The sequence below is a fragment of the Meles meles genome, chromosome 6 (genome assembly GCF_922984935.1).
Source record: "Meles meles chromosome 6, mMelMel3.1 paternal haplotype, whole genome shotgun sequence".
Lineage (NCBI taxonomy): Eukaryota > Metazoa > Chordata > Mammalia > Carnivora > Mustelidae > Meles > Meles meles.
In genome coordinates this window covers 32,585,067-32,601,234 of record NC_060071.1, presented here as the reverse complement: position 1 = coordinate 32,601,234, position 16,168 = coordinate 32,585,067, and the positions used below count along the sequence as shown (strand labels likewise).

At 34.6% G+C, this 16,168-nt stretch overlaps 1 protein-coding gene across 8 annotated transcripts in view; it reads left to right on the top strand.

Annotated features, from left to right (window-relative positions):
- The window catches only part of PEAK1 (pseudopodium enriched atypical kinase 1), a 319,482-nt gene that overhangs the window by 155,585 nt on the left and 147,729 nt on the right, over positions 1–16,168 (top strand). For 7 of the 8 annotated variants that reach the window (XR_006818699.1, XM_046008373.1, XM_046008372.1 and 4 more), the window contains one exon: positions 8,222–8,387. The exons of the other annotated variant lie outside the window; for it this stretch is intronic. The gene's annotated coding sequence lies outside the window, so the exon portion shown is untranslated. The remainder of the gene's footprint in view (positions 1–8,221; positions 8,388–16,168) is intronic. 8 annotated transcript variants of the gene reach the window in all.

Genomic DNA, 16,168 nt, shown 5'->3' with positions numbered 1-16,168 from the left:
AGCAGGCTCCCCGCCGAGTAGAGAGCCCGATGCCATGACCTGAGTGGAAGGCAGTGGCTTAACCCCCTTAGCCACCCAGGCTCCCCTATTATTATTATTATTATTAAGTAATCTCTCCACCCAATGTGGGGCTCAAACTCACAACCTTGAGATCAAGAGTCACATGCTCTACTGACTGAGCCAACCAGGTGCCCCAAAGTGTCTTGAAGTTCACTGATCTCTTTTTCTGTAGTGCATAAACCACTGTTTGTCCCATCCAGTGAAATTTTGATTTTAAATATTATATCTATATATTTTTAATTGCTAGAAGTTCTATTTGGCTCTTTTAGAAAACCCCCCATTTCTCTCTTCACTATATTTCTGTTTTCATTTACGTTCTTGAATATGCAACATACTTGTAATAGCCCTTTCAATGCCTTCACTCTGTTAATTCCTCCATGCCTTTTATTTCCAGGTCTGTCTCTCTTTATTGACTGATATTTTTCTGGTTGTGTGTCACATTTTCCTCTTTCTTTGTCCAGTAATTTTTTTTAAAGATTTTATTTATTTATTTGACAGACAGAGATCACAAGTAGGCAGAGAGGCAGGCAGAGAAAGAGAGGAAGGGAAGCAGGCTCTCCACTGAGCAGAGAGCCCGATGCAGGGCTCGATCCCAGGACACTGGGATCATGACCTGAGCCAAAGGCAGAGGCTTTAACCCACTGAGCCACCCAGGTGCCCCTCTTTGTCCAGTAATTTTTAACTGAATGTCACATATTTGCGAATTTTATGTGTTGAGTCCGTGATTTTGTGGCATTCCTTTAAAGAGTATTGGACTTTTTCCTGACCGGCATTATAAATCGCATATTAGTTTGATTTTTTTCCTGAGCTTTCAAGGTCCTTTCAGGTGGGTCTATAGTAGCTTTTATTCTAGGGTTACTTTTCTTTTGCTTCTGTGGTGTGGATCTTCTGGGATCACTACTGCCTTGTATATTCAACAAGGTTTTTCCCTTCTTGCTTGAAGGAACTTTACTGAAATCTTGGCCCCATGTCAGCTCTGAGAAGCCTTTGTCTTACAACTCCCTGGTAACTTTCTTTCCTTAGATATTCTTGTTAGCTGGTCTAAAGAAATTTTACTCTTCTCATGTACAGGTTTTTTTTTTTTTTTTTTTAAAGATTTTATTTATTTATTTGACAGAGAGAGATCACGGGTAGGCAGAGAGGCAGGCAGAGAGAGTGAGAGGGAAGCAGGCTCCCTGCCAAGCAGAGAGCCCGATGTGGGACTCGATCCCAGGACCCTGACATCATGACCTGAGCCGAAGGCAGCAGCTTAAACCACTGAGCCACCCAGGCACCCCTCATGTACAGGTTTTTATTTAGCTAAAAACTCTAGGTAACCCTCATTGAAATTACTGGAACTCTTTCTCTCCTCTCTGGAACTCTGCCCCATAAATTCTAGCCACGTTGGCCTCCTTGCACTTTTTTCTCAGTCTCCTCAAGTCAATAAGATTGCCAGGTTCTGTCTGGTTCTTCCTCCCTACTCAGGAGTGGTTAAGTGCTTCCTGGCTGAGAAGCTTGGGTAATGGTAGGCCTTGCCTTGTTTGTTTCCTTTTTTTTTTTTTTCAGGGATCATGGTCCTGCACTGCCTGTGTCTGAAAATAGTCCTTTCCTATATTTTGTCCTGTGTTCTAGCTGTTCGCAGTGGGAGGATTATTCTAGACCTGCTGAATCCTTCATGGTCAGAAATGGAAACTGAATCATTCCAGAATGAATTTTTAATACTTAACGCCTTTACAAAATTCTGAAGCTCTCAAGCAGATTTTTTACCTAACATTTAACCATTGATTCACTTTTCAATATTGTTATATTTTATAATTATATTATATAATATATTATATAATATTTTCAATATTGTTATAAATGATCTTGTATCAACTGTAGGAATGTTTATTTATTTTTCAATTCAAAGTCCATTACAAACTTTAAATCAGAAACTGATCCAAGGAAAATGATTTATCATACCTCATAAATCTCACAAATGAGGAAAATGAATTTTTGAATATGTAAAAATTCAGTATAATGGGATGGTCATTTTAAATATAAAATTATTACTTAAAACTTCATTAGAAACACAAAACACTAAACATACCAGTGGCTAAGTACTTAAATGAACCATTTGATGTAATGTTTTGAAGTATTAACCCTATCATTGTAGAGAGTAAACATGTTCAGTTTACTTTAGACCAGGAATCAGCAAACATTATCTATAAAAGGCCAAATAATGTATTTTAGACTTTGTGGGCCATATGGTCCCTGTTATAACAACTCTGCCTTTGAGAGTACAATAGCAGCTATAAACAATATATTAAAAAATGAGCTAGCAGTGTTCTGATAAATCTTTATTTCTAGACAACAAAATTTGAATATCATGTAATTTTTTACATCTCAAAATACTCTTTGTCTTTTTTTCCAACTGTTTAAAAATACAAAAGTTGTTCTTACCTTATGGGCCATACATAAACAAATGGCTCATCAGATTTGGCCCCTGGGTCATAATGTGACAGTCCCTGCTCTAAATTATTAAAAAGCTCCCAGGTAAGCTGTAGGATCTTAGTGGAGTGTTGTGTTTTAATTTCAAGTGATGTTTTTATTTGAACTATTATCTACTATTAGATAGCAAAGTAAACAAGATCATACAATATGGAGTCAATGTTTTGACTGATTGATTGACTTTAGAGATGGGAGTGGTGTGAGGGAAAGGGAGAGAGAAGAAAATCTCCAGCAGACTTCCCCCTCTGGCTCAATCCCATGACCCTGAGATCATGACCTGAGCCGAAGTAAAAAATCAGATGCCTAATCCACTGAGCCAAGGAGGTGCCCTGCTTTGACAGATTTTTAATGTCAACGGTTATATCGGGTTCCTCAGGCAATTTGCATAGTTAGTTAAAAAAAAAGTTAAGAATTTAAAATAACCATTATTTTATTGTTTTCGTTATATAGGAATTAATAAATAGGTTTAAAATCAGGACAGTTTCCTCATTTTTTTAAAAAATTGCAGTGTAACTGGCATACAACTTTATATTAGGTGAAACTGTATATTTCAGGTATACAACATGATGTTTTGATATTTGTATGTATATTGCAAAATGATCATCACAATCTAGTTAACATCCATCACCATACAGAGTTACAGAATTGTTTTTCTTATGATGGGAACTTTTGAGATTTATTCTGTTAACAGCTTTCAAATATGCAATACAGTATTATTAACTATGGTCACTGTGCTATATATTACATCCCTGTGACTTATTTATAACTGGAAGTTATACTTTCTGACCATGTTTTTTGTTGAGTGTGCTATTTCTCACAAATTCTCATTTGTTTGAATAATTTAGAAACTTTCCATCAACATTTTAAGTTCATTCCTATCTCATGACATGTATGTGTTAAGTCTGGAACATTGTTCTAAATTATTGCATGTATGGCTTATTTCACTTGAACATCATGTCCTCAGAGGTCTTCCTTGATGCACTATCTAAAAGTATCTATACCTTCCCAATCTCTTTCTAACACCCAGTTTTATTTTTTTCAGAGCATCTGAAATTAGTTCTTATTTGTCTCTTTCTGTATTACAATGGAAACTCAATGAGAGAAGAGATCTTGCCTCCCTTATTACTTCTTTATCTCTCCAACATTGCCTTTCATATAGTAGGCCCTAAGTATACAATTTATTTGTGGTTAGAAAGATGAATAAATGAAAGTATGGCTAATGCATGATTTGTAGAAATATTTGACATGGTAATATACATTATGAATTGCTAAAAGGAAAACAGTGAGTAACTTTACCTCAATTTATTTCACTACAGAATTACTTTCTTTTTAAGCATAGAGCTGTATTGGGATAGGGTCTATTGATACTTTGGTTTTTTTCTTTTTAATTTATAATAATTTGAAATTTACACACAAGTTGTAAAAATAATAATTTTTCCTGACTCATTTGAGGGAATAAGTTGCTGACCTTATCACCTCTGAATACTTTAGAGTCTATTTTCTACAAAAATATCCTCACAAAAAACTAGATAAAATTATTGCAATCAAGAATCCAATATTGATAGATTAGCACTATCTAATACACAACTCATGCAGGTTGTCCTGGAATACAGTGGTGAAAATGCCCATAAAAGAAAAAGATACAGCATAAAGGGGCCTCACAATTTGCATTTGTATTCCTTTTAATTTCATGGTTTGATGTCTAAATTCATATATGTAGAGGAGACTCTATAGGGCCTCGAGGAAACTGATAACCGATGTGAGAAGTTGTTCAGGTGATATTTCTAATCAGATTTTAAGTTTGAGTCCTATTAAACACATTAGGGTTTTTGTTGAAATCTTAGAAGGGTCCTGTCTTAGAAGTAAAGACTATAAGCCCTAAGGGATTTATTCTAGGACTGAGGGCAAAGCGGAAACATACCTTCCCTAACAAAATGTAAAACTAAGCATCTACAAATTCAAGACGATCACCCAATGAACTCCCTAGTAGAAGAAAAATTAACATACTTCAAAAGAGGGTAACAAAATACAGAGTTTCTATAGCTTATCATCTGTATTATCCAGTATAGAATAAAAAATTATTAATCGTGTGAAGAACTAGGAAAATATTACCCATAGTTGAGGAAAAAAGTCAATATGGATGTTAGTTAAGGGACAGTAACTTTAAACCAGCTATTATATAATGGTGACTATCTCTGCAGAGAGAGAGATAGAAACTATTTTTTTATTATGATCAGTTAGCCAACATATAGTACATCATTGGTATTTGATGTAGTGTTCAACGATTCATCAGTTGCATATAACACCAGCTCTTATCACAATACATGCCCTTCTTAATACCCATCACCCGGTTACCCCATCATTTGGCCCCCCTCCCTTCTGTAACCCTCAGTTTGTTTTGTGGAATCCAGAGTCTCTAATGGTTTGTCTCCCTCTCTGATTTCTTCCCATGCAGTTTTCCCTCCCTTCCCCTGTGGGCCTCTGCACTATTCCTTATGTTCCACATATGAGTGAAACCATATGATACTTGTCTTTCTCTGCTTGACTTATTTCACTTAGCACAATCCCCTCCAGTTCCATCCATGTTGATGCAAATGGTAGGTATTCATCCTTTCTCATGGCTGAGTAATACTCTGTTGTAATATGAACCACATCTTCTTTATCCATTCATCTGTTTAAGGACATCTTGGCTCCTCCCACAGTTTAGCTATTGTGGACATTGCTGCTATGAACATTGGGGTACAGATGTCCCCTTCTTTTCACTACATCTGTATCTTTGGGTTAAATACCTAGTAGTGCAATTGCTGGACTGTAGGGTGGGTGGCTCTATTTTTAACGTCTTGCGGAAACTCCGTACTGTTTTCCAGAGTGGCTATACCAGCTTGCATTTCCACCAACAGTGTAAGAGTGTTCCCCTTTCTCCACATCCTCACCAACATTTGTTTAGAAACTATTTTTTAAAAAATAAAAGGGAAATTATAGAACTGGAAATATAATACCGGAAATAAAAAATTCACTGGATAGACTTAATAGCAGATGAGAGATGGCAAAAACGGGACCTTGACAGATCAGTAGAAATTATCTTTCTCTGAAAAAAAGAGAAAAAGTTTAAAAGAAAAAAAAAAAAAAGCTCAGTGACCAGTGGGATTACAATCAGTCAACCTCATGTATATTAAACCTAGAAGGAGAAGAGAGAAAATGGGCCAGAAATTTTTTTAAATAATTACAGACTGAAAACTTACCAAATTTAGCAAAACACGAATTTGAAGAGCCAGGAATCTCAATGAACCTCAAGAAAAATAAATGAAAACTAAATCTAGGCACATAGTAGTTACACTTCTAGAAACCAAAGATCAGAAGAAAAGTCTTGAAAACAGCCAGAAAACAAAAGAAACCTTATACACAGCGTAACCAGGGTAACAATATTAATGACTACCAACTTATTGGAATAATGGAAGCCAAAAAATATCTTGAATAAGAATAATATATCTTGAAAGAGCTATGAGGGAAAAAATGTACCTTTCAACTCAATGTTATACTGATTATAAATGTCATTCAAAAATGAAGGTAGAATAAAGATGATTTCAGATTTTTAAAAAAGTAGATAATTCATTGTCAGCAGACCTACAATGTAAGAAGTAATAAAAGAAGGTTTTTAAGTTGAAGAGCAGGGATACCAAATGGAAACTGTTATATAGGAGAAATGAAAACCGCCAAAAACGATAAATATAAAATGCTTACTTTTTTTTCCTTCTGTTATTTTCTTTAGAAGAAAGATGACTTTTTTTTTTCTTTTTAAAAGCTGAGGTCTTAAAGCAAAAGTTAAAACCATTTTACTATGGGTTTTATAATAGAAATAGAGGTATGATATATGATAACATTAACAAAAAGGGTTTTGTAGTAAATGGGATGATATCATTGCAAGATTCTTATGCTTTGCATGATATTCAATATTAATTTTAAGTAAACAGTGGTTATTTGAGGTGCATATTCTTAGAGTATCATACCCTAATAGAAAGAACTATCCAGCAATTAAAGTAAAATATCGCAAATATTTGATTAACTGAAGTTAAGGCAGAAAAATGTAGAATAGAAACAAAACAAAACAAAAAGCAGGAAACAATAAAAATAGAAAACAAACAACAAAATGGTAGTTTTGAGCCCACTCATTTCAGTAATCATATTACATATTGATGAACTAAACTCTCCAATTAAGAGTCAGGGATTTTCAGACTGGATAAAAATACAGGACCCAACTCTACCCTGTCTACAGATTGCACATATTAAGGTTTAATTAAACATATTAAGGTTTAATTGCACATGTTAAGGTTTAATTAAACACTGTTTATGTCTCTTTGGGTAAGCTTTCAATGGCTGTATTATGGTGGAATACCTACAAGTCTGAAAATAAATTATCCAGAAAAAATAATTTGGGAGCTGAGAGGACAGGAAAACAGGATGGATTATAGGAGGATAATGGAACACTACATTGGGAAGAGATTCTAGGTTCTCATTTCAGTTTTGCCACTGACCAGACACCTACCCTTGGGAAAATACTTTTCTATTACTATGTACTTTGCTAGGTTACCAATATGTATATACCCATGTGTTCCATTTTTTTTTCACATTCAGATTTCAAAGTAAAATTGACATAAATGGCATTTTTCTTTTTTAAAAACTCCACTAATAATGGAAAGAAGACTGAGTAATTTTACCACTGTGTATGTTATCCTGGACATCGTTGTTTATCTATCTATCATCTATCTATCCTTCCTTGATGATAATCCTCATATATGCCACTTAATATTATTGTTAATATTATTATGTCCCACATGAAGTAGAGGTATAATCATTGTAAAAACATTGGGTGTTGTTTTCATCATGAGTAATCCAACCGTGTTGGAGTTAGACATTGTTTGATGGTACACAAACAGAAACTTCTGTTTTAAAATGCCTTTCTGATGTCTTAATATTTATTTATTGAAAGGTTCAACTCTGTAATAAGCACAATCAGGAATCAAAATAATTACATTTCTCTTTCTCTTTCTACATAACTCTTATAGTTATCTTTCTTATATCTTGTGTTACGTAGAAAATAAATGAGGGGTTGTGCTAGTTTGAACGTACATGTAATTGGTGTCCCAGAGTCAGAAATAGATAGGAATTTGTTCATTTAATTTTAGGTGATACCTTGTATACCAAATTATAAATATGTTTCATATTTGAGCCTAAAGTAAAATTGCAAAGTAGCTGGAGAAGCTTTTGCATTTGGAGATACCTACTCCTATATTTTACAAAGGGTGTATCAGAATTGGACGTTGTTACTTTTTTAGAATTGGATTTTTATAAAGATGAAGTAAGGTTTAATATTTCTCATTCGATTAATGCTCTTACCTTTGACCCTTACATAGCCGAAAACAGAAGTGTTCAAAGACAATCAAGTGAAGTCTTAGAAAGTTTCAAGTGCATCACTGCTAGTTTGATTCTTATACATTACTTCGTTCTTAATTGAGTGTGTAGGATTCTTTACATGTGTCCACTTAAATAAGGAAGTTACTTCTTAAATGAATAAGACTAATTATAACTGTTGAGTGAGGGTGAAATTAAGACCATCCCAAAGGAAAGAAAAATGTCCAGTGTATCTAAAACTAGTTTACTCTCCAATTCAGCTCTTTATTTTTTTCTCTTGCAGTAAACATTGCAGTCTTCAGAAAAATAAGTTAAGGAATCCAAGGCAAGGAAGAAAGTAAATTCATCCTGGAAGGACTCAAAGCACTTTGAAATTTTAAACGAATGTAATGATAGCTGCTAAAACCACCTTTGTCACCATAATGGATGAAGTACTTCAAATTTAAACGGTAACCAGAATTCTCATACCATGTTACACTTCCACCGAGAACTTTATATGACTTGAAAGGATTTCGTTTTAATTTAATTTAATTTAATTAATTGGTATTTACCCTACAAATACCAAAGTATAGATAAAGCTGAAAACTTTATAATTTATTTGGCATAGTCAGGTCTTTGTTTTGGCCCTTAATGTTGACCCTGATAGTGCTCAAAAGAATTGTTGTTTTTTCCCCAGGTTATGAACTCCTTAACATAGAAACAGATAAGCTTATTTGAGTAGAAATATAGCATAGTACTAGTCTATTTATAGGTCCATTCTTCACCAAATACTTTTCCTTTCATAGAAATAACTTGGGCAGCATGAAATGGTAGCATATGCAAAGGTTTTTTAGTCTTGTTTTCAGAACTTTATTTCTTCTTGTTTTTTAGTTTCCTTACTCTTGATCTTTTTGCCTTCCTATCAGACATCTTTTTATTTAATCATTATTTTCTCCTTTGCTCCTCCTCAGGAATTTAGTTATTAGAAATAAGAATCCAGAGTAGAAAAGAAAAGAAAAACTGGAAAAGATTATAAAATTATTTCTCCTTGTGAAATTATAAGGACTGTTGCATTTCAGGTAGAACAGAAAGCAATTGTAGAAAGACTTAAGATTGCTTGTCAGTCTTCTTAATTCACCTTGATCTTAGGGCATAATTGTTTCAGTGCATGTTTGGTAAAGATTCAAATGTTTGCAAAATTTTTAAGGCATCTTAGTGAACAATTCATTGCTAGTGTACTAATCTGATTTTGACGGTAAGCATTTGTTTGAGTCACTGTATCTTGGTAGTGAATGGGTGCAATTGACTAAAAACTAGGTTCCTGTGGTGAACTGCATATGTGAAAATCAGTCAAATACACTATCAATTGCTAGTCCTAATAATTCTAAGGAACACACCACCTATTTCAAGGGCTTTATTCAAACTAACAAGTGTAACCCTATTATTATTCTTTCCTGTGCTAACATTAACCTTAATAAAATAAAATAAATAATAAATTAATAAATAAATAAAACAAAAAAATAATTTTTTAAATTAAAAAAAACCCTGAACATTGATATTTTTAAAAACTTCTCCAATTATTGCTTTAAACCTCTACGTAGGGTATAGTTATCACTTTTCCATGTTCTTGTCCCTACCACCCATGTAGTAGCATTTAGCCCTTTCTAAATGTCCAGTAAATTCTTTTTACTTCTCAACCTTAAAAAATGAAGTTGAAGAAAGTAACTTTTGAAACACTAAAGAAATTAAAGTGCTGAATGTTCATTTACACAGGTAAGGTAGTACATAGAAAGTCATCACATATTCTGTCTTCCTCGGTGATGATCTCAGTTTTCTTTTCCCATTTAATTATGTCTGCTTCTATAATCTTATATAACCATAGTTTCATTAATGAGATTAATACATTAAACATCAAAAACAATATTGTCAGAATTTTTACTGTGGTACTTTTACCACTCTTTATCAAACTCTTAATTCCATTAAATCTGTCTCTCAGTATTTTTGGTAACCATGGATAGGATCATTGAACTCTATAGATAGTGGATATTTCCAAGTATTAATTTCTGCTTTTCTCACTGCCAATTTTTTTTTGGTGTTATAATGTTATCAAGGAACAGACTTGGATAGAACTTGACCTCTCTACAAAATAAAAGAACTGCACTGATTCTCCCGTCTAGTCCAGTTCAAAAGTCATGTAACTCAGATCCATGAGGTACATAGAATTAAAGAAGACCATCTGTATTTACATATTTAATTTTTCTGGCCTCATTCAAGCTAAGTGCCTCTAAAATCCCAAGTCTATGACGTTTGAAAAAGGCATGGAATTAGATTTCTAGTTGTACAATTAACAAGATTTCTAAATTGTACAATTGGAAGTTCAATAGGAGTTCATATTTCTAATTGTGCAAACTATCATGGACACTTTGAAGAGGCTAATATTTAAACATTCTAGCTATATGATTTTTTTTTAAAGATTTTATTTATTTATTTGACAGACAGAGATCACAAGTAGGCAGAGAGGCAGGCAGAGAGAGAGGAAAGGAAGCAGGCTCCCTGCTGAGCAGAGAGCCAGACATGGGGCTCTATCCCAGGACCCTGGGATCATGACCTGAGCTGAAGGCAGAGGCTTTAACCCACTAAGCCACCCGGGCACCCCTAGCTATATGATGTTAAAGTGGAGTCACACACCCAGTTTTATCTAAATTCATTTCATTAGCTTAAAGTTTTGATTCTTGGCGATACGTTCTTGCAGAGTACAAGACCACTCTAAATAATATCTTAAGTTTATAAAGCTTGGTAGGCCTTTAGAACATCCTCTACAGCACCTTTATTTTGCAAAACTCTCCTTATGAAGGGAAGTCTGTGTAAAATTTGCACAGAAAAAAAGGAATTAATAATAATAGTGATTAATGTATATTGAGTGATTACCATATGCCAAGCACTGGGATCAGTGTTTAATATGCATTATCTCGAGTTTCACAACTGTATTTGACATGGGTCTTCTTGAATATCTCCATTTTACATATGAGGAAACACATTCTCAGAGAAGTTAATTCTCCTGCATCAGGTTTGTTATTTGTAGAGCCAGTTCTGTCTGACTCCACAGCCTGAGCTCTTAACCGGAAGTATGTTCTGGTTTACAAATACTCGTTACGGTGTGTTGCAGTTGCTTGCTTATGTAGTGAAAGCTAGCAAATTCTTATTATTAGCAACATGCTCATCTCAGCTTTGTGAAGTTATGCTCCCTCGTGACATGCATCATGTTCCTTTTGCAGCATCAATTTCACTTTGTCAGTAATTTATCATTATTTCGATTGTTTTTAAAATGTTACTTACTGTATAAAAGATGAATCACTCCCAAGTAAAAGCTAAGTTACTTGAAGGTGATCTCAGTAGATCCACATTTCATTTGAGTTAGATACTTAGAAGACAGAGAAAGGAGACAGGGGCGGGGAAAATGCAAAATGACCTCTGCTCAGCTGTCATCCCTTCAAGTCTTAGTGCCTTTCTCTTTATCCCTGGAAATTTTTCATTGTTTTTCAGTCTCAGAAACTGATACTATCCCTAAAGACTAAAATAGTAATGAACCCAATGGCATAATTTTTTTTGTTAAATTTACATATAGTCCTTTCAAATAGATACTTCATATTTTAAGTGTGGAAAACTAAGTACATTAACCTGTCATCAGGGTTTAAGATGATTAAGCCTATCACCAAAACTTAGCATATTAAAGGTACCAGTTTTCCCCAAATGAATGTATAGGTTTAACTCAATTCCTGAAATCCCAGCAAGAGTTCTCATATATTATTTGCCATTTTCCACCAAGTTCTTTCTCCCTTCCTCATATCACTGTCCCTCCTCCACCAGAGGAATTGTAGTCAGTCCCCATTTGAGAATAGGGGTTGAATGAACTGTTTGAGCTAATTGCATGATACCCCCAAAATATGATAAAATATTTTACTTATTTATAGCAGCTTTTCAGAATCTCAATTTTCTGAGATTTTTCTTAAATAAGGAGTGTTTTGTGTTCCTCTTGTGGCGGGGGGGACTGTGTACTAGGAGGAAAAGCAAAAATAAAACAAGAAATGTTATTTCAACCTTGCTTTCTCAACTGAGGCTATAAAATTCAAAATTATCCTGTGGATTCTCCTGGAAAAAATGTTGAGAGAGCTTCTGGATTACTCCTGCCTTCTTGTCAGGTTATCAGCATACTGACAAGGGAGTAAACTTCTTGCCATTTTGTATTACTGACTAATTCATTCATTCATCACATATTTACTTGGGAAAAATAATATTTGCAATAGGTAAAAAATTTTAAACTTATTTCATGCTAACATAGCATCAAGTGGTTTGTCTATATTACATCTCTCTTGGCTATAAGCATGTCACTGTGGAAGGCACATAAGCATGTCCTCAGTGGCTCACTGTCTAGCAGGGCAGGCAAATGTGTAAATAGATGTACCACTGTGTCAAGTGTTTAATGGAAATATGAGCAGAGAATTGTGACAGTCGTTTTCCCTACCTGGGAAGAGTGAGGGAAGAGTCCCAAAGCACAGAGGTACCCTTTGTGAGTGTTACTGGATAAATAGGAGTTTACTGCCAGGGAGCAAGCTAGAGAAAAAGAAGTCTAGGCAAAGGAAAGAACATGTGCACAGATATACTTACCTCTTCTAAGGGAAAAAGTCATCGACTTTTAAAGTTGAAGAGGTTATCTGAGATATTTTATTTTGACACCTTTTCTTAGCCTAGAAGGGGATGAAAGCCCTTGGAAACAAATATACTTGCCCAATATTACTCAGAAATTGCAGTATCACTTCAAGTATTCTTTCAAGCCAGACACTAAAATATATAAAATGTATTTTGGGGGTGCCTTGGTGGCTCAGTGGGTTAAAGCCTCTGCCTTTTGCTCAGGTCATGATCCCAGGGTCCTGGGATCGAGCCCCGTATCAGGCTCTCTGCTTGCAGGGAGCCTGCTTCCTCCTCTCTCTCTCTCTGCCTGCCTCTCTCCTTACTTGTGATCTCTATCAAATAAATAAATAAAATCTTAAAAAAAAATAAAAATAAAAAATAAAAAAAATAAAATAAAATGTATTTTGGTCAGACACTACTCCCAAGAAAGAAGGTCTTCCTCATGTTTTCTTTGTTTATAAATCTGCTTTACTTCCAAGTGAAACATAACCAGGTGCTATTTTTATTTCTCTTAACAATTTTTTTATTATGAAAATTTCCAAGAATTAAGAAAAATTCAGAATAATTTAAAATCACCTTTCTCTCATCACTAAGAATGAAATGAATGCTAACATTTTGTCATTCTTGCTAAAAGAAATTAAACAATTTAGGAACACTTGAAATCCTCTTTATATCACTCTCCAATCTCATTCCTATCCTTGCTTTTCCAGAGAAAATGCTCTATGAGGTTGGTGAAATATGTGCTTACGATGCGTGTACTCAGAAACAATATGCAGTATAAATGGTAACATTTTGCATTTGTACATTTACATCTTTCATTGATGCACTTTTGTGTCTTTCATTGATGTGTGATATTTAATTGTATTTTTTTCATATGAGTTCAAAATAAAATAGAACACAGTAGAGTAGATAATATACTCTCGTCAGTTGTGGAGATTTGCTGTTGTGTTGTGGCTTTGTTCTCTTGCTACCCAGAGTGCTGCTATCATCATAGTAAATCTCCATTGTGTTTTGGAAGAATATAATTCCATCATTCTGTAGGTTTTCAAATATATTTTTAAGGACTCCTTGGGAAAACAGTTACTTTTGGGGGCTGACATCTGCTCTAACGTTAGATTTCTTTTAAACTCTTTACTACTGAGATAGAAGTATTCTCTAGTATAGTCAAATGAGCAAGAAATGACTGTGTCATGTGGTAGCAATTCTCTGCTACACATGTATTACCATTATGCCCGTGGTGCTGTGTGTGTGAAAATACTGTAGCAAAATGACCCTGGGAGAGGATGTTTATCTGGACTTTGAGAAAAGCTTAGAAGTCCTTTCACCAAAGGTTTAGCCCTGGCTCAGGGATGATTGAGGGAGAGAGAGGAATCTGCAGCAATTGTGAAGGACATCACCAAAGGTGTTTACATATTTTAACCCTTAAAGTCATTGTGCCAACTATAATTAGCAATAAATGTTTTAAGTTAATGACAATCAGCTGGAATACCACTAAATACATGAGTCTAGTATATGTGCTGCCAAAGCGAGCACTAAATACATGAGTTTATTGCAGAGCTAATAAATGCAGAGAACTCCCTTGTTTCTGTTCCTAAAAGGAAAATTCACCCGTCATGCTCTTATAACAGTGAAAAACTGGAAATCAACAAAAATTGCTTGTAACAGGCAAACCAGTTATTCCCAATCCTACTGGTACTTGAATTCTGAAGTAATTGACCCCATGTAGTAGCAGCAGACTAGTGGAAGAAAAAAATAGCATTATCATTCTCACTTGTATGTTTTGAAGATTAACAATTCTAGCACATGGTCACGGGAATGCTTTTCTAAAATTGCCAAATTGTAAAAAAGAAAGGAAACTATTGATCCCTAAGAAACTCATTCTTCTTGGAATCAGGCCCAGAGTTTGTTTCCTTCCTCTGGTTTGGTGTATAGAAAGGAAGGAAAGCATAAAACATTCTGGTGCTGTAGAACTCTCTGATGCTAAATAAAGGGCCATTGTATAACTGGCAGGTAAGTTTCACATGACGAATGTTTAAAAGGAAACAAGCTGCAGATGCTTTGTTTAGATGCAAAATGGAGAAATGTAGTTAGTAACTTCATTTCCAGATAGATTTCTTAACTAGTATTTCTATCTATTGCCCTCCACCAAGAATGAAAAATCACTAGGACCATTGTACTCCTATGTACAAGCCTCTCCAAATTACTAGGCAGGTGTCCAAATTAAAAAAAAAAAAAAAAGTGTGCCAGCCATAGTGAGATAGGATGCCACATCCACAAGGTTGTCTATAATTTAAAAAAAAAAAAAAAAAGGAAATGGCAGTGTTGGTGAGGATGTGGAGAAATTGGAACCTCATGCATTACTGGTAGGATTGTGAAATGTCTCAGCTGCTGTGAAAGTTAGGTGGTCCTTCAGAAAGTTAAACATGGAATTATCATATGACTTAGGAATCTCACTTCTAGATGTATACTCAAAAGAATTGAAAACAGGGTCTCTCTCAAATGTGTGTATACAAAATATCCATAGCCACACTATTCACAATAGTCAAAAGGTGAAAACAAACTAAATATCCACCAAGAGATAAAATATGAACAAAACTTTGGGCCTATATATTCAAAAACTTGAATGGAAAAATTTGGAGGACCCAAAATACCAAGGCTCTCAAGAAAAGACACATAATCTGAATAGCCCTATGTAATTAAAGAATTGAATTTGGAATTTAAAACTCTCCACTAGGGGCGCCTGGGAGGCTCAGTGGGTTAAAGCCTCAGCCTTCTGCTCAGGTCATGATCCCAGGACCCTGGGATCAGGTCCACATTGCCCCCCCCCCCCCCCCCCCCCGCCCCTGCATTGTCTCCGCCTGCCTCTCTGCCTACTTGTGATCTCTATCAAATAAACAAATAAAATCTTTAAAACACTCCACTAAAGAGAATTCTAGGCCCAGATGCCTTTATTGGCAAATCCTACCAAGCATTTAAGGAAGAAATAGTATCAATTCTGCACAAACTCAGTTAGGAAATGAAAGAATAAAGAACACTTCCCAACTAATTTTATAAGATCAGTATTATCATGACATCAGAATGGGCTAAAGATAAATACAAAATTAAGAACTGTAGACACAGGCTCAAAAGTCTTAAAATATTTTCAAATAAAAAATGGCAAAATGTAGAAATAATACATTATGATCTTTAGGTAGGCTTTATCTCAGAAATAGAAGGTTGTTTTAATCTTCAAAAATGAATATGTACAATTCACATAGCAACAAAAGGAAAAAAAATATGATGATCTCAATAGTTAGATACTGCATTAATTCATGATAAAGAACTCTCAACAAACTAGGAATAGAAGCAATTTCCTCAACCTGGTAAAGGGCAAATATAAATATCTTGTAGCTAATATCATACTTAATGATTAAAAATGGAATGCTTTCCTCTTAATATAGGAATAAGGCAAGGATGTCAACATTGTACTAGAGGTCATAACCAGTTCTAAAAAGGGAAGAAAAAGAAAATAAAAGGAATACCAATTGAATAGGAAATATGGACTCTGAGAAACAATCTGAGG